Source organism: Arachis ipaensis, chromosome B4 (genome assembly GCF_059453495.1).
Source record: "Arachis ipaensis isolate K30076 ecotype BB chromosome B4, ASM5945349v1, whole genome shotgun sequence".
Classification (NCBI taxonomy): domain Eukaryota; kingdom Viridiplantae; phylum Streptophyta; class Magnoliopsida; order Fabales; family Fabaceae; genus Arachis; species Arachis ipaensis.
Genome location: NC_142439.1, coordinates 54,858,878 through 54,881,470, shown reverse-complemented (window position 1 = coordinate 54,881,470; position 22,593 = coordinate 54,858,878). Strand labels below are relative to the sequence as shown.

Sequence of the window (22,593 nt, the reverse complement as noted above, 5' to 3'; positions counted from 1 at the left end):
ATTAAGCCATGCCTGACCCTTTGATTGGAGCTTTAGAGTATAAGATTCCTGGAATTCATATTAAAAATTTTGAATCCTTATTTTTCTTTTTTTTTTAAATGATTTTCGAAAAAATTAAAAGAAAATACAAAAAAAAAAATCATAAAATCATAAAAATCAAAAATATTTTTGTGTTTCTTGTTTGAGTCTTGAGTCATGTTATAAGTTTGGTGTCAATTGCATGTGCATCTTGCATTTTTCGAAAATTCTCATGCATTCATAGTGTTCTTCATGATCTTCAAGTTGTTCTTGGTAAGTCTTCTTGTTTGATCTTTGCATGTGCATGTTTTGTGTCTTTCCTTGTTTTTCATATGCATTCTTGAATTCTTAGTGCCTAAGCATTAAGAATTTCTAAGTTTGGTGTCTTGCATGTTTTCTTTGCATTAAAAATTTTTCAAAAATATGTTCTTGGTGTTCATTTTGATCTTCATAATGTTCTTGGTGTTCATCTTGACATTCATAGCATTCTTGCATGCATTCATTGTTTTGATTCACAACTTTCATGCATTGCATCAATTTTCTTGTTTTTCTCTCTCATAAAAAAAAATTTCAAAAATCAAAAAAATAAATATCTTTCCCTTTTTCTCTCTCATAAATTCGAAAATTAGATTTGACTTTTTCAAAAAATTTTAAAATCTAGTTGTTTTTATGAGTCAAATCAAATTTTCAATTTAAAAATCTCATCTTTTTCAAAATCTTTTTCAAAAATCAAATCTTTTTCGAATTTCTTAGTTATTTTCGAAAATTCCAAAAATATTTTTCAAAATTTTTTTTCTTATTTTTATATCAAATTTTCGAAAATAACATAATCAATTAATGTTTTGATTCAAAAATTTCAAGTTTGTTACTTACTTGTTAAGAAAGATTCAAACTTTAAGTTCTAGAATCATATCTTGTGATTTCTTGTGAATCAAATCATTAATTGTGATTTTAAAAATTCAAATCTTTTTCAAAAACTAATTTATATCATATCTTTTCAAAAATATCTTCTTATCTTATCTTTTTCAAAAATTTGATTTCAAAAATATCTTTTCTAACTTCCTAACTTCTTATCTTTTCAAATTTGTTTCAACTAACTAACTAACTTTTTGTTTGTTTCTTATCTTTTTCAAAACTACCTAACTAACTCTCTCTCTCTAATTTTCGAAAATATCTTCCCCCTTATTCAAAAATTTCTTTTTAATTAACTAATTATTTTTTATTTGAATTTTCAAAAAACTACTAACCTTTTTCAAAACTATTTTCGAAAACCACTAACTCTTTTTCAAAAATTATTTTCGAAAATCCTTCTCTCTCATCTCCTTCTATTTGTTTATTCATCTACTAACATCTCTCCCTCACTCAAAAAAAAAAAAAGAGGATCCCTATTATTATTATTTTTCTGTGCCCTCTTCTTTGTCATATGAGCAGGAGCAAGGACAAGAACATTCTTGTTGAAGCAGATCCAGAACCTGAAAGGACTCTGAAGAGGAAACTAAGAGAAGCTGAATTACAACAAACCAGCAAGCACCTGTCAGAAATTATCAAACAGGAAAAGAAGATGGCAGCTGAAAATAATAATAATGTAAGGAGAATGCTTGGTGACTTTACTGCACCTAATTCCAATTTACATGGAAGAAGCATCTCCATTCCTGCCATTGGAGCAAACAACTTTGAGCTGAAACCTCAATTAGTTTCTCTGATGCAGCAGAACTACAAGTTTCATGGACTTCCATCTGAAGATCCTTTTCAGTTCTTAACTGAATTCTTGCAGATTTGTGATACTATTAAGACTAATGGAGTAGATCCTGAAGTCTACAGGCTCATGCTTTTCCCTTTTGCTGTAAGAGACAGAGCTAGAGTGTGGTTGGACTCTCAACCCAAGGATAGCCTGAACTCTTGGGATAAGCTGGTCACGACTTTCTTAGCCAAGTTCTTTCCTCCTCAAAAGCTGAGCAAGCTTAGAGCTGATGTTCAAACCTTCAGACAGAAAGAAGGTGAATCCCTCTATGAAGCTTGGGAAAGATACAAGCAGCTGACCAAAAAGTGTCCTTCTGACATGCTTTCAGAATGGACCATCCTGGATATATTCTATGATGGTTTATCTGAGCCATCAAAGATGTCATTGGATACTTCTGTAGGTGGATCCATTCACCTAAAGAAAACACCTGCAGAAGCTCAAGAATTCATTGACATGGTTGCTAATAACCAGTGCATGTACACTTCTGAGAGGAATCCTGTGAGTAATGGGACGCCTATGAAGAAGGGAGTTCTTGAAATTGATACTCTGAATGCCATATTGGCTCAGGATAAAATATTGACTCAGCAAGTCAATACGATTTCCCAGAGTCTGAATGGAATGCAAGCTGCATCCAATAGTACTCAAGAGGCATCTTCTGAAGAAGAAGCTTATGATCCTGAGAACCCTGCAATAGCAGAGGTAAATTACATGGGTGAACCTTATGGAGACACATATAATCCATCATGGAGAAATCACCAAAATCTCTCATGGAAGGATCAAAAGCCTCAACAAGGCTTTAATAATGGTGGAAGAAACAGGTTTAGCAACAGCAAGCCTTTTCCATCATCCACTCAGCAACAGACAGAGAATTCTGAGCAGAATCCATCTAGCTTAGCAAATTTAGTCTCTGATCTATCTAAGGCCACTGTGAGTTTCATGAATGAAACTTGTCTTCCATTAGAAATTTGGAAGCACAAGTGGGCCAGCTGAGTAAAAGGATCACTGAAATCCCTCCTAGTACTCTCCCAAGCAATACAGAAGATAATCCAAAAGGAGAGTGCAAGGCCATTGACATAAGCACCATGGCCGAACCTGTAAGGGAAGGAGAGGACGTGAATCCCAAGGAGGAAGACCTCCTGGGATGTCCAGTGATCAATAAGGAGCTTCCTTCTGAGGAACTAAAGGACTCTGAGGCTCATCCAGAGACCATAGAGATTCCATTGAACCTCCTTATGCCATTCATGAGCTCTGATGAGTATTCCTCTTCTGAAGAGAATGAGGATGTTACTGAAGAGCAAACTGCCAAGTTTGTTGGTGCAATCATGAAGCTGAATGCCAAATTATTTGGTATTGAAACTTGGGAAGATGAACCTCCCTTGTTCACCAATGAACTAAGTGATCTGGATCAACTAACATTGCCTCAGAAGAGACAGGATCCTGGAAAGTTCATAATACCTTGTACCATAGGCACCATGATCTTTAAGGCTCTGTGTGACCTTGGTTCAGGAATAAACCTCATGCCCCTCTCTGTAATAGAGAAATTGGGAATCTATGGGGTGCAAGCTGCTAAAATCTCATTAGAGATAGCAGACAATTCAAGAAAACAGGCTTATGGACAAGTAGAGGACGTGTTAGTAAAGGTTGAAGGCCTTTACACCCCTGCTGATTTCATAGTCCTGGATACTGGAAAGGAAGAGGATGAATCCATCATCCTAGGAAGACCTTTCCTAGCCACAGCAAGAGCTGTGATTGATGTGGACAGAGGAGAATTGATCCTTCAATTAAATAAGGACAACCTTGTGTTTACAACTCAAGGATCCCTCTCTGCATCCATGAAGAGGAAGCAGAAAAAGCTTCTCTCAAAGCAGAGTCAACCAAAGCCCCCACAGTCAGACTCTAAGTTTGGTGTTGGGAGGCCACAACCAAACTCTAAGTTTGGTGTTGAACTCCCATATCCAAACTCTAAGTTTGGTGTTGGAGAGTCTCAACCATGCTCTGAACATCTGTGAGGCTCCATGAGAGCCCACTGTCAAACTATTGACATTAAAGAAGCGCTTGTTGGGAGGCAACCCAATGTTTATTTATCTAACTATATTTTTGTTTTTCATGTTTTCTTAGGTTCATGATCATGTGGAGTCACAAAATAAATATAAAAATTGGAAACGGAATAAAAAACAGCAGAAGAAAAATCACACCCTGGAGGAAGCACCTGCCTGGCGTTCAACGCCAGAACAGAGCATGGTTCTGGCGCTGAACGCCCAAAATGGGCAGCATCCTGGCGCTGAACGCCCAGAACAAGCATGGTTCTGGCGTTCAACACCAGAAATGGCAACAAATGGGCGTTGAATGCCCAAAATGGGTACCAACCTGGCGCTGAACGCCCAGAGTTATGTGCAAAGGCATTTTACATGCCTAATTGGTGCAGGGATGCAAATCCTTGACACCTCAGGATCTGTGGATACCACAGGATCCCCACCCACCTCACCCTCTCTCTCTCCATTCATGATCATCCCTTTTGTTCTCCATTCACCACTCACATCTATACACACATCCCTCCATCTCCTCCATATCTTCTTCTTCTTCTATTCTTTCTTCTTTTACTCGAGGGCGAGCAACATTCTAAGTTTGGTGTGGTAAAAGCATAAGTTTTTTGTTTTTCCATTACCATTGATGGCACCTAAACCTCTAAAAGAGGGGAAGGGAAGACAAAGGCTTCCACCTCCGAGTCATGGGAGATGGAAAGATTCATCTCAAGGGTTTATAGCTCAGTGGTAGAACATGTGGCTGCAAATCAAGAGATCCCTGAGATACCTCAGGGGATGCACTTCCCTCCACATAAATATTAGGAGCAAATTAACACCTCCCTAGGAGAATTAAGTTCCAACATGGGACAATTAAGGGTGGAACATCAAGAGCACTCCATCATCCTTCATGAAATAAGAGAAGATCAAAAAGCAATGAGGGAGGAGCAACAAAGACAAGGAAGAGACATAGAAGAGCTCAAGGACATCATTGGTTCCTCAAGAAGGAAACGCCACCATCACTAAGGTGGATTCATTCCTTGCTCTTATTTCTTCTGTTTTTCGTTTTCTATGTTATGTGCTTATCTATGTTTGTGTCTTCATTACATGATCATTAGTAGTTAGTAACTATGTCTTAAAGTTATGAATGTCCTATGAATCCATCACCTCTCTTAAATGAAAAATGTTTTAATTCAAAAGAACAAGAAGTACATGAGTTTCGAATTTATCCTTGAACTTAGCTTAATTATATTGATGTGGTGACAATGCTTCTTGTTTTCTGAATGTATGCTTAAACAGTGCATATGTCTTTTGAAGTTGTTGTTTAAGAATGTTAAATATGTTGGCTCTTGAAAGAATGATGACTAGGAGACATGTTATTTGATAATCTGAAAAATCATAAAAATGATTCTTGAAGCAAGAAAAAGCAGCAAAGAACAAAGCTTGCAGAAAAAAAAAGGCAAAAAAAAAATAGAAAGAAAAAGAAAAAGCAAGCAGAAAAAGCCAAAAGCTCTTAAAACCAAGAGGCAAGAGCAAAAAGCCAATAACCCTTAAAACCAAAAGGCAAGGGCAAATAAAAAGGATCCCAAGGCTTTGAGCATCAGTGGATAGGAGGGCCTAAAGGAATAAAATCCTGGCCTAAGCGGCTAAACCAAGCTGTCCCTAACCATGTGCTTGTGGCGTGAAGGTGTCAAGTGAAAAATTGAGACTGAGCGGTTAAAGTCAAGGTCCAAAGCAAAAGAAGAGTGTGCTTAAGAACCCTGGACACCTCTAATTGGGGACTTTAGCAAAGCTGAGTCACAATCTGAAAAGATTCACCCAATTATGTGTCTGTGGCATTTATGTATCCAGTGGTAATACTGGAAAACAAAGTGCTTAGGGCCACGGCCAAGACTCATAAAGAAGCTGTGTTCAAGAATCATCATAGTGAACTAGGAGAATCAATAACACTATCTGAACTCTGAGTTCCTATAGATGCCAATCATTCTGAACCTCAATGGATAAAGTGAGATGCCAAAACTATTCAAGAGGCAAAAAGCTACAAGTCCCGCTCATATGATTGAAGCTATGTTTCATTGATAGTTTGAAATTTATAGTATATTCTCTTCTTTTTATCCTATTTGATTTTCAGTTGCTTGGGGACAAGCAACAATTTAAGTTTGGTGTTGTGATGAGCGGATAATTTATACGCTTTTTGACATTATTTTTAGTATGTTTTTAGTAGGATCTAGTTACTTTTAGGGATGTTTTCATTAGTTTTTATGTTAAATTTACATTTCTGGACTTTACTATGAGTTTGTATGTTTTTCTGTGATTTCAGGTATTTTTTGGCTGAAATTGAGGGACTTGAGCAAAAATCAGATTCAGAGGTTGAAGAAGGACTGCTGATGCTGTTGGATTCTAACCTCCCTGCACTCAAAATGGATTTTCTGGAGCTACAGAACTCGAAATGGTGCGCTTCCAATTGCGTTGGAAAGTAGACATCCAGGGATTTCCAGCAATATATAATAGTTCATACTTTGCCCAAGTTTAGACGACGCAAACTGGCATTCAACGCCAGCTCTCTGCCCAATTCTGGAGTTCAGCGCCAGAAAGGGATCAAAAACCAGAGTTGAACGCCAGAAATGGATCAAAACCTGGCGTTCAACTCCACAAATGGCCTCTGCACGTGGAAAGTTAAAGCTCAGCCCAAGCACACACCAAGTGGGCCCCGGAAGTGGATTTATGCATCAATTACTTACTTCTGTAAACCCTAGTAGCTAGTTTATTATAAATAGGACCTCTTACTATTGTATTAGACATCTTTGGATTATCTTTTGATCCTTTGATCATCTTTGGACGTCTGGTTCTTAGATCAGAGGGGCTGGCCATCTCGGCCATGCCTGGACCCTTCACTTATGTATTCTCAAACGGTAGAGTTTCTACACTTCATAGGTTAAGGTGTGGAGCTCTGCTGTTCCTCAAAGATTAATACAAAGTACTACTGTTTTCTATTCAATTCTTCTTATTTCGCTTCTAAGATATTCATTCGCACTTCAACCTGAATGTGATGAACGTGACAATCATCACCATTCCTTATGAACGCGTGCCTGACAACCACTTCCGTTCTACATTAGATTGAATGAATATCTCTTAGATCTTTTAATCGGAATCTTCGTGGTATAAGCTAGAATGATGGCGGCATTCAAGAGAATCCGGAAGGTCTAAACCTTGTCTGTGGTATTCCGAGTAGGATTCAATGATTGAATGACTGTGACGAGCTTCAAACTCGCGAGTGCTGGGCGTTAGTGACAGACGCAAAAGGATAGTAAATCCTATTCCAGCATGATCGAGAACCGACAGATGAATAGCCGTGCCGTGACAGGGTACGTTGACCATTTTCACTAAGAGGATTAGGTGAAACCATTGACAAGGGTGATGCCTCCAGACGATTAGCCGTGCCGTGACAGGGCATTTGGATGATTTTCCCGAGAGAAGACCGAAAGTAGCCATTGACAATGGTGATGTATCACATAAAGCCAGCCATGGAAAGGAGTAAGACTGATTGGATGAAGATAGCAGGAAAGCAGAGGTTCAGAGGAACAAATGCATCTCTATGCGCTTATCTGAAATTCTCACCAATGATTTACATAAGTATTTCTATCCCTATTTTATTAATTATTTTCAAAAACTCCATTACTATTTTATATCCGCCTGACTGAGATATACAAGGTGACCATAGCTTGCTTCATACCAATAATCTCCGTGGGATTCGACCCTTATTCACGTAAGGTATTACTTGGACGACCCAGTGCACTTGCTGGTTAGTTGTGCGAAGTTGTGAACCATGGTATTGGCGTCATGTTTTTGGCGCCATTACCAGGGAAAGAAAGAGCGATGAATTTTACATGATCAAAGTGTAGTCACAATTTCTGCGCACCACCGCTCCTACCGCATAGTTTGATACGTCGCACATGATCTCAAATGGCCGACTCCAGTCAGGCCCTCTCACAATAGGAGCTTGGGTCAAGGCAACCTTCAGCTTGTTAAACGCCTCCATGCACTCTGATAAACCACTATTTTATGGTTTATCTTGTGCTCAATAGAGTGGTTTTTATCAAGTCCTTGCCCACTTATTCATACTAATTGCATGGTTTTACGTTTTCCTTCCTGATTTTGTGCTATGATTGAAAACATACTTCTTTGGCCTTATATTTGCTAATAGTAATCCTCTCTTATTACCATTAGATGCCTTGATATGTGTGTTAAGTGATTTCAGGGATTACAGGGCAGGAATGGCTCAGAGGATGGAAAGAAAGCATGCAAAAGTGGAAGGAATACAAGAAGTAGAAGAAATTGCTAAGCTGTCCAGCCTGACCTCTTCGCACTCAAACGATCATAACTTGAGCTACAGAGGTCCAAATGGGATTGTTCTAATTGCGTTAGAAAGCTAACATCCGGGGCTTCACAATGATATATAATTTGCCATAGTTGCCCCGAATCCAGGTGACGAGAATGCATGGATTACGCGGACGCATGACCTGGCAAAAACGCAATCCATGCAAACGCATGGACGATGCTTCCGCGTCACTTTCCCGCGACCTGTACGTACCAGAATACGCTGGGGGCAATTTTTGGGCTGTTTTTGACCCAGTTTTTGGCCCGGAAAACACAGATTAGAGGCTATAAAGTGGGGGAATGCATCTATTCATGATACAACTCACAATTAGCTCATAATTCACAATTTAGATGTAGTTTTTAGAGAGAGAGGTTCTCTCCTCTCTCTTAGGTTTTAGATTTAGGATTCCTCTTAAGGGAATTAGGATTTCTTATTATTTCAAATTAGGATTTCAACTCTTTATCAAGTTCAATATTCCTTTTACTTCATATTTCTCTTATTATTGTCAGATACTTTAATGCTTTCTTTTAATTACTTATGTTGCCAAATTGGCTTATGAACTCTTTATGTTTAGAATGATTTTCTCTTATTAATGCAATTGAGGTATTTCTGATTTATAATTCTTATTTAGCTTTTTATATTCTTGGTTTTAATTGATTAACTGGAAGCTCTTGAGTTATCAACTTATCGTGATTGGTTGTTATGTCGACTAATTGACTGGAATTCCACTAACTCTAGTCTTTCCTTAGGAGTTGGCTAGGACTTGGGAATCTAACTGATTAGTTCACTTGACTTTCCCTTGCTTTTGTAAAGGTTAACTAAGTGGAATTAACTTCCATTCTCGTAGGAGTAACTAGGATAGGACTTTCGAATTTTCATACTTTGCCAAGAGTTTGTTTTACAGTTATTTATTTATTTTACTTGTCATTTAAATTACTTGTTCCTTACTTTCAAAACCCCCAATTTACAAAACTCATAACCAATAATAAGAACATACCTCCCTGCAGTTCCTTGAGAAGACGACCCGAGGTTTAAATACTTCGGTTATCAATTTTAAAGGGGTTTGTTACTTGTGACAACCAAAACGTTTGTAAGAAAGGATGATTGCTTGGTTTAGAAACTATACTTACAACGGGAATTTATTCTAAATTCTAAACCGTCAAGCATCCGCTTCTTCAAAATGGCGCCATTGCCGGGGAATTGCAAACGTGTGCCTTATTATTGGTTATTGTAAATATTTGCTTTTTGCTTGTTTATTTGTTTTTATTTTTGTTTTTATTTTTGCTTTTTCATAAATTAAGAGGTTATTGGTTTTTATTTAGTTATAAAAAAATTTTCAAAAATTTGTTCTTCGTGTTCATCTTGACCTTCAAGTTGTTCTTAGTTGTTTTCTTCGTTTTGATCTAAAAATTTTAAGTTTGGTGTCATTTTATTGTTTTTCTCTTTCCTCATTTAATTCAAAAATATCTTTTTTCTTTATTTTAATTGAATTTTTGAAATTTGCATAAAAAAATTTCAGATTTTTATTTTAAAATTTTTATCTTATCTTATCTTAGTTTTAAATTTCAAAGTTCAAATCTTTTTCAAAAACCATATCTTTTTCAAAATCTTATCTTATCTTATTTCAAAAATCAAATTTCAAAATTCAATATTTAAATTTCAAATTTCAAATTTCAAAATTTAATTTTTGAAATTCAAAATTTAAATTTCAATAACCTTTTAATTTAAATTTGTTTTTATTTTCTTTTTTAATTTTTATTTGCTATTATGAGTTCTCACCCCCATCGCTTTGAGTTTAGTCCCAATGCTGTTGCAAGGAATGGAAATTATTACAGGAACATGCATCAAGGTCAAAACAATCAGAGATGGAAGGAGCCACGAGGATCTAATCAACCCTTTCGGCAACATCACCTTCCAAGATACCATGGATAACGACCATCCTACAATGCATGCCAAGACAATAGATATGGTTATTGTAAACGTGTGCCTTATTATTGGTTATTGTAAATATTTGCTTTTTGCTTGTTTATTTGTTTTTATTTTTGTTTTTATTTTTGCTTTTTCATAAATTAAGAGGTTATTGGTTTTTATTTAGTTATAAAAAAATTTTCAAAAATTTGTTCTTCGTGTTCATCTTGACCTTCAAGTTGTTCTTAGTTGTTTTCTTCGTTTTGATCTAAAAATTTTAAGTTTGGTGTCATTTTATTGTTTTTCTCTTTCCTTATTTAATTCAAAAATATCTTTTTTCTTTATTTTAATTGAATTTTTGAAATTTGCATAAAAAAATTTCAGATTTTTATTTTAAAATTTTTATCTTATCTTATCTTAGTTTTAAATTTCAAAGTTCAAATCTTTTTCAAAAACCATATCTTTTTCAAAATCTTATCTTATCTTATTTCAAAAATCAAATTTCAAAATTCAATATTTAAATTTCAAATTTCAAATTTCAAAATTTAATTTTTGAAATTCAAAATTTAAATTTCAATAACCTTTTAATTTAAATTTGTTTTTATTTTCTTTTTTAATTTTTATTTGCTATTATGAGTTCTCACCCCCATCGCTTTGAGTTTAGTCCCAATGCTGTTGCAAGGAATGGAAATTATTACAGGAACATGCATCAAGGTCAAAACAATCAGAGATGGAAGGAGCCACGAGGATCTAATCAACCCTTTCGGCAACATCACCTTCCAAGATACCATGGATAACGACCATCCTACAATGCATGCCAAGACAATAGATATGGTTATTGTAAACGTGTGCCTTATTATTGGTTATTGTAAATATTTGCTTTTTGCTTGTTTATTTGTTTTTATTTTTGTTTTTATTTTTGCTTTTTCATAAATTAAGAGGTTATTGGTTTTTATTTAGTTATAAAAAAATTTTCAAAAATTTGTTCTTCGTGTTCATCTTGACCTTCAAGTTGTTCTTAGTTGTTTTCTTCGTTTTGATCTAAAAATTTTAAGTTTGGTGTCATTTTATTGTTTTTCTCTTTCCTCATTTAATTCAAAAATATCTTTTTTCTTTATTTTAATTGAATTTTTGAAATTTGCATAAAAAAATTTCAGATTTTTATTTTAAAATTTTTATCTTATCTTATCTTAGTTTTAAATTTCAAAGTTCAAATCTTTTTCAAAAACCATATCTTTTTCAAAATCTTATCTTATCTTATTTCAAAAATCAAATTTCAAAATTCAATATTTAAATTTCAAATTTCAAATTTCAAATTTCAAATTTCAAAATTTAATTTTTGAAATTCAAAATTTAAATTTCAATAACCTTTTAATTTAAATTTGTTTTTATTTTCTTTTTTAATTTTTATTTGCTATTATGAGTTCTCACCCCCATCGCTTTGAGTTTAGTCCCAATGCTGTTGCAAGGAATGGAAATTATTACAGGAACATGCATCAAGGTCAAAACAATCAGAGATGGAAGGAGCCACAAGGATCTAATCAACCCTTTCGGCAACATCACCTTCCAAGATACCATGGACAACGACCATCCTACAATGCATGCCAAGACAATAGATATGGTGGACCCCCTTGTAGTTACCAGCAAGCTCCATCATATGCCAATAAACCACCTCCTCAAAATAGCTTTGGACCACCATACTCACAAGCCCCTTTCCACCATTCACCTCCATATGACCCTAACCCGTATCCACCATACCAACCACCTTATGAGCCAAATGAACCCTCCTATCCACCCCAAACCTCCATAGAGAAAGCACTTATCGATCTAAACTCTACTATACAAGCTCTCGTTGCCCAAATCGGACCACCAAATACCTTCAACAATCAACCCTCAAGCTCTAGTGCACTTCCTTTTCAACCACAGAACGATCTCTCCATCCTATCGCCACGATTCATGGTAGAGCACCCACATCCATCAATCCAAAAGAAACATGATCCCAATGATGCTATTGACATGGAATAAGAGAGAAGGGATCATCTTTGCGAATCCATACTTCATAAGGAGCTAGAGGAGGCCCTAAAGGTGAAGGTAGTAAAAACCCTTTAAGATGAAAGAATAGTTGAAAGGAGTTGTCATGGAAAGAAAATCATCAAGGATGAGTACAATTTTATATTAAAACTACTGGACAAAGAAGTAATTATTAAAGAGGAAAAAGTGGTTGAAGACTTGCGAGATGCTGAACCTCCATGGGAAAGTCAAGACATAAAGCCTCCTTCCAAGACGGTTGCATTTGATGTTGAGGAGGGTGTACAACCTCCAAGGCATATCATAGTTGAAGACTTGGAAGAGGTTGGTCAAGAGATGAAGATTAAAGAAGAAGAAGCACAACCTCCCATGCCCTTGGTGAGCAATGAAGAAGAGATTGAATTGGAAGAAAGCTAACAAGAGGAAGAGGTTGATATTGAAGAAACTTGCAAAGAGGTGGAAGTTGTCAGAGAAGAACCCAACAGAGTGGAGCTTGCAAATTCGTTAGAAATACCCCCCCTAAGTTGCCATCATCCTTCACAACATTCAAGTGGGTAAAATTCATATCCCTTAGCTTTCTAATTCCACTTGAATATGGGCTACTGAAGACGGATGGTCAACTTAGAGCTCTTTGTCACATTAAGAGTATGAGGACGATGGTCAGTGGTAAGAATTGTCTTGCAAGGTTCATTATGGTTGGAAGCTTTAAGTTTAAACGCAAAGGTTGGTGTAGAGCTCAATTGAATGGGTCTGGGAAGTTGTTTGGAAGCTTCAGTGAGAATTCTAAAGCTGAACCACCCGGATGGAATCATGATAATCAACTTGAAAATGGGTGTAGAAACAAGATTTGGGATCCAGGAATATAGGAGGATCAACTTTGGGAGCTCAAATCTTGTGAAGAACCCCATCAAAGCTTGAGGAATTTACTTGATATTGATAGAGCTTATTGGAAGTCCAAGCATTGGTGAAAGTTTCAAGACGAGTTCAAGCACAAGCCACCATAACAGGGAGCTCATCAAATGTCCAACTTAAGGACTTTAACTAAAAGTGCTAGGTGGGAGACAACCCACCATGGTATGATCGTCCCTTTTTCAGTTTTAATTCTAGTCTGTTTTGTTTGTTTTTGAGTTTTGATTGAACCTAGAATCATGCATAACATTCATATTAGCATTGCATTCTGCATACTGCATTATTATAAAAAAAAAAAGTACGCACGAGACGCGTCTGCGTCACCAGTGCGTTTTGAAGAAAAGAGAATTGAACAGAGAGTCACGCGAGAGCGTGGCTGGAGGCGTGCCTTTGGCACAAATTGATCCACGCGACCGCGTCGCTGACGCATCCGCGTCATATGGGAAAAATGCCTCCCACGCGTCCACGTCACCCACGTGAACGCGTGCCCCAAAATCGACGTAAAAAGGGGTGTATGGCAAAGAATTATGATGGAGCTGGGCTGGACTCGTGCTAGAAGCACAAGCCCTATCACGCGACCGCGTGCCCTACGCGTCTGCATCATTTTTAAAAGAAAGGCCATTCACGCGTGTGCGTCAACCACGCGACCGCGTCACCCAAACATTTGGCAAAAAGAGTTTCGAACAGAGAGTTGCGCAAACGCGAGGCTGCACTCGCGCCAATCGCACAAATCAGGTCATGCGATTGCGTGACCTACGCGTCCACGTCACCTGACCTTATCGCACACCACGCGACCGCGTCACTCACACGTCCGCGTTGCCTGCGTCGCACAACTTATCCAAATCAGCGCCAATTATCTTATGTTTTCTTTTTTAATCCTAATTTCTTCTATCTTTTCTTCTTCCTGATGCACGAAAAACTTGTCTCGTAACAAATTTCCCTTCGACAAGTGTACCGAATTTGTCGTCAAGTAAAAACTTACAGTAGAGTGAGGTCAAATCCCACAGGGATTGATTGATCAAGCAACTTTAGTTAGAAGAATGTTCTAGTTGAGCGAATCAGAATTTGAGTTGAGAATTGCAAAAAATTAAATGGCGGGAAAGTAAATAATAGAAAAGTAAATGCTAGAAATAAAAAGCTGAATGTAAATGATGGAAAGTAAATTGCAGAATCTTAAATGGGAATGGGGTAATTGCTCATAAAAGTAAATGAAAGAAATTAAAGAGAATGGGTAAGATCAAAAATGGGGAGTTCATTGGGCTCAGGAGATGTTGCATTCTCCGGATCAATTTCATTTTCATCTCTTCCTCAATCAATGCACTCATTGATCTCCTTGGCAATCTTAAGTGATCAAATTACAATTCCTTATAATTCAATCTCTCAAATCTTGATCAATAGCCAATTCCTTGGTCAATTGCTCATGAGAAGAGATGAAGTATGGTCACTGATTATACCACATGCATTTCCCAAATCAAGTGTTGAGAGGATTATAGTCACATATCCATCCAAACCCAATTTGGTCCAACATGAGAAAGCATTTCTAGCATGATCTTTTCATTCCTCTTTCAAGGTTCAGAAGAGATCCAAGTTTGAATAGCTTCTTTTCCAAGATAACTACCCAATTGAATGAAGATCAAAAGCTTTCAAGTAAAATCAAGAGAAAAGATAGAAGAAGAATAATGAAAACTAGTATTGATCCATCAAATTACAATAGAGCTCCCTAACCCAATGAAAGGGGTTTAGTTGTTCATAGCTCTGGGAAATGAAAACAAAGATGGAGAATACATGATGAAACTAGAAGTGCAGAGAAAGTAAAATACAGAGAGTAGTTCTATGCCAAGAGGCTCCCTATAATTTCCAAACTCTCAATTTAATTCAAAGCTACTCCTATATATACTACTCTTCTGTTCTTCTAGTTGGCTCTTCAAGTCTTGGGTATGGACCTTTGGATCTTGAGTTTGAAGCAGTTCTCTTCTTCATTGGGCTTGGCTTTACTTGCAGAGAGAAAGTGTGAAGTGGGCAGAGACTTTAGCTCAGGACGTTAGTGGTGTTAACGTTCAGTGAAAATATGGGTTCGAGAACGTTAGTGACAATCACCTTTTTCACTAACGTTCCTCTCCCAAGTAAGAGCCACGTTATCTTCAACGTTAGTGGCACAAACGTTGCCACTAACGTTGCCTCTTTGTCCTTCGCACACTTTATTAGGACTTGCCTTTCCCAATAACGTTGAGAAGTCTCTCCCTTCCCTACGTTAGAGTCCACGTTAACTTAGTTAACGTGGCTCTTTTAACGTAGGCTTGCCAACCTTCGAGAATGTTAGTGACACTTACCATTGTCACTAACGTTCCAATGTGCCCCTATTTCTCACGTTAGAGTCCACGTTAACTAGGTTAACGTGGCTTCTAATGTGGCCATGCTAGCCATCTCCAACGTTAGTGACAAAGTTGAGTGTCACTAACGTTGGCTCATCATTCCCTTATCCACGTTAGCTTCCACGTAAACTAAGTTAACGTGGGAGTTAACGTGGCTCATAGTGCCTTGTGTGGGCTCATTTCAACGTTAGTGACAATGTTGGGTGTCACTAACGTTGGCGATCACCTCTCTTCTTCACGTTAATTTCCACGTTAACTAAGTTAACGTGGCTTATTGGGGCTTGTGTGGGTTCCTTCCAACGTTAGTGACAATGTTTGGTGTCACTAACGTTGTCAACCACCTTGTTTCTTCACGTTAGCTTCCACGTTAACTAGGTTAACGTGGGAGTTAACGTGGCTTATTGTGACTTGGCCAACGTTAGTGATAAAGTTGAATGTCACTAACGTTGGCTTCCCCTTTACTTCTTAACGTTAGAGGCCACGTTAACTAAGTTAACGTGGCAACTAACGTGGCTACTTATGAGCTTGGTCCAACGTTAGTGATAATGTTAAGTGTCACTAACGTTGGCTCCATTTCCTTTCTTCCACGTTAGAGTTCACGTTAACTTAGTTAACGTGACTCTTAACATGGGCAATGAAGGCTTCGAGAGCGTTATTGGCAATTACTTTTCTCATTAACTTTGCAAATTACTCCCATTCCACGTTAGTGTTAACGTTAGTGTAACTAACGTAGCCACTAATGTGGTTCTTCTTTGCTTCCTTTGTACTGAAATCAAGCAATAAAGTGCATCAAAGTTCTAGTCCAAGTCATGGGAAATGCAACATCCAATTTGTCATTAAATTCATGCAAAATCCTCATGAAATCATGTAAAGTGCACAATGTATGCTTGAATCAAGATGTAAGTGAATATATACCCAAAACTAGCTTATTTCCTAAGGAAATGCATGAAACTACCCTAAAAACAGTAAAGAAAAAGTCAGTGAAACTGGGCAAAATGTCCTGGCATCACAACACCAAACTTAAAGCTTGCTTGTCCCTAAGCAAGTATTGGAACAAGAGAATGATGAATGGAATGCCAAGAGAAATGAGTCATTCTTGTGGAAGTCATGTCCCTGGTTTTATGGTGGTTTCATGCATAGCAACTTAGGTTCATTCCTGGCTTTCAGACCTTTATCATATCCTAGAATACTCACTGTGATTGCATCCCATGAGACTTTTATTCATTGATCCTTTTGTTGTCATTTCAGGGCTTATTTTTGTTCTTAAGCTAAGTGCTCTGTAAGGGGGCAACTCTTTAAAATAAGCTTTCAGCCAACACTCCCAAACCAGTTGGTTCAAGGTGCTAAGTGTTGAAGCACCCCTAAGGACTTACTTGCTCAAGTCTCTCCCCCATACATACACACCACAGGCATATAGTTTATTTATTTTCTTTTCTTAAGACCTTGGTGTCCAGCACCTCTTTGGGTTACTAAATGCTCTGTATTGAGGGTTACTCTTGATAGTGGACTTTCAGCTGATAATCCCGAGTTAGTTAACCCAAGTTACCAAGTGATAAGGCACCCCTAAGAGCTTATTCATCCAAGTAGATCCCTCACACAGGAGCACCACAGACACATGCCTCAATATTAAAACCATTGGTGCCTAGCCTTATTGCTTACTCTTTTTCTTTTATTTTTCAACCTTTATTATTCTTTCCCTTTTTCTTATTAGGATCTTCTTATTTAGCTAGTCTCATGGGGTGTGTCTCAAGCATAGTATTCATGACAGATAGTTGTCCTCCCACCTTGTGGTTGAACCAACTTAGCTAACTTATGACTATACCATAAACTCATGAACTTACTCCATAGTATGAACTCCTCTCTGGTCTTTAAAAACACTCAATCTCTTTTCATTTGATTTAAAGGGACAAACATACAAGTAAGCAAAGTAAGGATGCAGTGACATAAACATTAGCACACATAGACCTCTTCAACACAAAAACTTAAAAGACAGAATTTAAAAAGGTTTAAACTAACATGGAAGCGAGTTCTATTTCATACAAGATCTTCCTTATTTAAAGCATAGAGAAAGATGGACCAAAGAAGGAACTCCACCACCTTTTACTCATGTGGTTTCCCATGCTCTCCTCCTTGCTTGTCCTCTTTGTGTCCCTCTTGATTGCTCGTACTCGCACTCCCTTTGCTTTTTCCAATCAGCTTCTTCCAGAAACCACCATCTTCCATCTTCTTCTTGAGTGTTTCCTTCTGTTGTTTCACCTTCCTCTCTTCTTGTTCTACAAAATATTTTTGGACCTCATCATATGTAGGGATGGCATAGTGTAGATGATGCATATTACTAGACATGTAGTTCAACTTGGCTTGAGTGTTTACGTTGAACTCTTTCCTATGTAGTTGTCGTCCTTCATTAAGTACAGTGAACTCATTGAATGCTTTCATCTGAGCTATTTGCCACTGATTGAGTTCCTGCAAATGCTTATCTTGACGTTCTTGCCTCTCAGTAACTTGGTGGATGGCTTGAGTGAGCTGGGAGTATTGTTCCTGTTGCTGCTCCATTTGTTGTTTCTGCCACTCTTCTTGTTGGCTCATCCAGTTGGACTAAAGGTTTAGTATTTGCTCTTGTCCTTCCATATGTCTCATCCCCGGATCTTCAATGGCCCTTGGAAGGTGATTGATATTCAAGTTGGCTGGGTCATGATGCTCTTCTTGTTGATATTCTTCTTGATGAGACTCCTCTTGGTGAGCTCCTTCTTTCGCTTTTAGCTTCCCTATTTGTGGCCTTCTTTGTTGCTGAGCAGGTGTAGTATAGACAAGACACTGGATTGTAAATAGCCTTCCAGGGTTCACCCAGTCTGGATTGCTATCCTTGAAGACCACCTTAGCCTTTGTACATAGTCTGAGAATAGTGCTGGGGTACCAAAGCCTGGCACCCGAATCAGCCTTCTCAGCTGACTCTTGAATCCCCTCAGCTATGAGTTCATGCACATTGATTTCTCCACCCTGTACTAGGCAATGTACCATAGTCGCTCGATTAATATTGACCTCTGAATTATTTGCAGCTGGGAGGATGGACCTCCTTACGAGTTCAAACCACTCTTTGGCTTCTGGGCTAAGGTCTCCCCTTTTGATGAACCAGGGTCTTCCATCTGTATACCTCTCCCAATCAGCTGCTATGACACAGATGTCAGTCACGACTTCTGTGAGCTCATCATTGTCAGGGCTCTTACTTATCCTTGCATGATAACTGGGTTCATCAAAAAGTGGTGATTTCAAGTGAAGAGTTCTTGTTATAGCATTTGGGCTGAAGTCTACCTCCTTTCCTCTTACATAGCTTTTGAAGGTTGGGGCCCTGGTTTTGTCTTCTCTAACCACATTTGCGTAGAACTCTTTGATGAGGTTTGCATTGATCTTCCCCTCTGGATTAGTGAGCCTTTGCCACCCTCTTTGTTCAATTTTCTCCCGAATCTGTGGGCACTCGTCTTCATTGATTTGGAAGGTTAACTCAGGCAGTATCTTCTTGATCTTGATCCTTTCAAATTCTTGTTCATGGAAGGCAGTTTTGAATCTCTTCTCATCGAAAGGAATGTTCTCCATTAGTTCCTTCCTCTTTTGCCTCTTGAAAATTGATGATGCCATGAATTTGAGTTGCTGTGTGAGGGGATTGGAAGGTAAGGATAGATAAGGAATTTGGTTGGTTAGGATGAGGTGTAATAAAGAGGTTTTGGACGTCGAAAGTGTGAAGTGTGGAGAGTGGGAATTTGAGTGTGAGGGGTAAATATGCACTAGGACTCACTTATATAGGGAGATTGTGAGTGAATGGAGGGTGTGGATTGATGGAATGGTTGCTTGATGGACGGTTGGGGTTGTACATGGAGAAAGGACAAGGATCATCATTTTGTGAGGGTTATTGGTTCGGTCTTCAAGAGTCTCCTTTCTTCAATGTTGCATGGCAACATTTTCCAATGCATTCCTTCTTGAGACAAGTGTGTAGTCCCTCTTCATGAAGTGGCCGAGCCTTTCTCATTTAATTGTCCAATCAATCTCCTTCAATGCTCCTCTCCTTTTCCCTATAAAGATCAAATAAGAAAAGTAAGAATTAATATCATAAAAAAATCAATTTAAATTTTACGGCTAGAATAATAAAGGGAAGAAAAGATTAGATTGTTTATCCATGAACTCCAACTAACTAACTAACTGTGTATCCTTATATGCACATTGGTGGCACCATGGGGTAACACCAAACTTAGTTTCGAGCATTGTGATGAAAAGGTTGTTGTTCAAAGCACCAGGACTAGCATGCTCTGGGTTGCATTCATGCTTTCTTGGCATGCTTTAAACACCAAACATGTTCTTCACTATATACTGCATAATAAGGATTTCACCAAGTGTTTGTCAAGTTTGGGTTGGAGTTCATAAATATTGACTTATTCACTATTTTCTAAAAGCATATAAAACATGGGTTACCTCCCATGAAGCGCTTCTTTAGCGTAACTAGCTTGACGTTTTGCCTTCATAAGGGAGGTTGATAATGCTTGAAGTCTTCTCCTCTGGCAGTGGATTTATATCCATTGGTTGTATTAATGATCCCTACATGTTCCAAGGAGAGAACTCTGTTGATAGTGAAGACCTTAGGTAACTGAGATGGTACAGTGGGGAGATTAGGGGGGATATCTGGGAAGTAAGCTTAGATCACTTTATCCCCTGGAGAGAAGTCTTCCGTAGGGATCTTCTTGTTCCTCCACCTCCTTGGTACATTCTTCTTTGTTCCCTTTGATGTTGCCTTACTCTTTGTGACCTCTTCTTCTAAGGGAATTTTGTTGTTGTCTTCACATGTCTCTGGTGGTTTAGGTTCCTCCAACTTTTTCTTGAGCTGTGACAATTGCTGTTTGCCTTGTTCATCAACAGAGGGCTTTCCCAGATGGGCTGGTTGTGCTTCAGTGCTTGCTTCCTCTTTCAGTATCTCATGATGATCTTTGCTTGGTTCTTTGTTCTCTTGATCTGCTTCTTGTGACAGTTGGAAGACATTGAAGCTGAGTCATTCGTCATGGATCCTCAATATTAGCTCCCCTTGCTCCACATCTATGAGTGCTCTGGCTGTAGCTAGGAATGGTCTTCCCAATATGATTGGGTGAGTGTGACTTTCTTCCATGTCTAGGATGACAAAGTCTGTTGGGAGGAAGTATTTCCCAACCTTTAACAATACATTTTCCACCACCCCTATTGCTTGTTTTTGAGTTTTGTCAGCCAGCCTGATGACTACATCTGTGGACATTATCTCATTGATCTGCAGCCTCTTCACCAGGGATAAGGGCATTAAGTTGATGCTTGCTCCCAAATCGCAGAGTGCTTTATCAAACATTGTTTCTCCTATGGCACAGGGGACATGAAAACTCCCTGGATCTTTTCTTTTTGTTGACAACTGTGGTTGAATGAGGGCACTGCACTCCTTGTTCATCACTATAGTTTGGCCTCCCTTGAGTGAGCTTTTCCTGGGAAGCAGCTCCTTCATATACTTGATGTATGCAGGCATTTGTTGAATAGTCTTGATGAATGGTATGTTGACATGCAGAGATGCAAACAAATCTAGAAACCTTGAGTATATTATCTTCTCCACAGCACCATTGAGCAGTTGGGGAAAAGGTGCATAGAGTCTCAGCAGCTCCTGTTGTGAGATTTCTGGTTCTTGGTAATTTTTTTCCTCCTTCTCTGCTGAGGTGTCTCCAGGTTGTTCTGCCGACTTGTTTTGCTTGTCCTCAGTCTCCTTATCACTTATAGTGACCATCTTGCAGTCTTCCCATCTTACTTTCTTTGTTTCACCTCTCGGATTCTTCTCTGTGTCTCTTGGGAACCCATCTGTGGGTTTGGGAATTTGCTCAGAGAGATACCCCACTTGAGATTCCAACCTCTTGATTGTGTCTCCTTGGTTTTTGAAACTGGCTCGCACTTCCTCCTTGAACACCTTGTTGTCTTGAATCTCCTTGCCTATGCCTTCAAGTAGATTCTCAATCTTTGAGAGTCTGTCATCCAATGATTGTAGATTGGGATCAGAGGTGGAAGGATGAGGTAAGTTATTTTGGTTTTGATATGAATGTGGAGAGGTGTTGTTATGGGGGTGGTGATATGGTCTAGATGTGAAATGTTGGTGGGCTGCATTGTTGGGATTTGGCCGTCTTTGATCAAGGCTTTGGTCTTGTTGATTTCCCCACCCAAAGTTTGGGTGATTCCTCCATCCAGGGTTGTAGGTCTTGGAGTATGGATCATGGTTCTGCCTAGGTGAATTTCCAATGTAGTTGGCTTGCTCCTGACTACCCTCTGCTTCTTCATTCACCCCTTCTTGGGTTGTTGATGAAGTGGCGATTGCTGCTACTTGGTTCCTCTCCATCTTCTTGGTGAGGTCAGCCAGCTGCTGGGTAATGAGCTTGTTTTGGGCCAGCAGAGCATCTACATTGTTTAGCTCCATTACTCCTCTCGTGTTCCCTCTTTCGGAAGCATAAAAGTAGTCATTCTCTGCTACAGTTTCAATGACATCTATGGCCTCCTCAATGGTCTTCTTCTTGTTCAAAGATCCTCTGGATGAATGGTCTACGGCCTTCTTTGACTCATAAGACAGTCCTTCATAGAAAATGTGCAGCTGTACCCATTCATTGAACATATCTGGTGGGCACCTCCTTGTTAGGTCTTTAAAACTCTCCCATGCTTTATACAGAGTCTCACCATCTTGTTGCCTGAAAGTTTGGACCTCAGCTCTCAGCCTATTGATTCGTTGAGAGGGGTAAAATCTTGCTAAGAATTTGTTCACCACATCTTCCCAAGTTGTCAAGCTCTCCTTCGGAAAAGACTCCAACCACTTGGCTGCCTTATCCTTGAGTGAGAATGGAAATAAGAGCAGTCTATAGGCGTCAGGATGAACACCATTAGACTTCACTGTGTCACATATTCTCAAGAAGGTGGTTAGATGTTGATTGGGGTCTTCTTGGACACTTCCTCCGAACGAACAGTTGTTCTGAACAAGGGTGATGAGCTGTGGTTTTAGTTCAAAATTGTTGGCATGGATGGTTGGCTTTTGAATGCTACTTCCACAGTTTCCTGGGTTTGGGTTGATGTAAGAGCCTAAAACTCTTCTATCCTCCCTAGCATGATTTGCTCGTCCTCCTCCGCCATGGTTGTGAGCTTCTTCTTCACGATGGTTTTCCATGTTTTCTTCCATATTTGGTTCAAAGT

General features: G+C 38.5%; 2 non-coding genes across 2 annotated transcripts; one reads left to right on the top strand and one right to left on the bottom strand.

Annotated features, from left to right (window-relative positions):
• Positions 1–1,975: 1,975 nt before the first annotated feature.
• On the bottom strand, positions 1,976–2,083 carry LOC148567630 (small nucleolar RNA R71). The gene has a single exon (XR_015882075.1). It is a non-coding gene; the product is annotated as a small nucleolar RNA R71 (small nucleolar RNA).
• A 19,936-nt stretch (positions 2,084–22,019) lies between these two features.
• Positions 22,020–22,126, top strand: LOC148567629 (small nucleolar RNA R71). The gene has a single exon (XR_015882242.1). It is a non-coding gene; the product is annotated as a small nucleolar RNA R71 (small nucleolar RNA).
• The last annotated feature ends 467 nt before the right edge of the window (positions 22,127–22,593 follow it).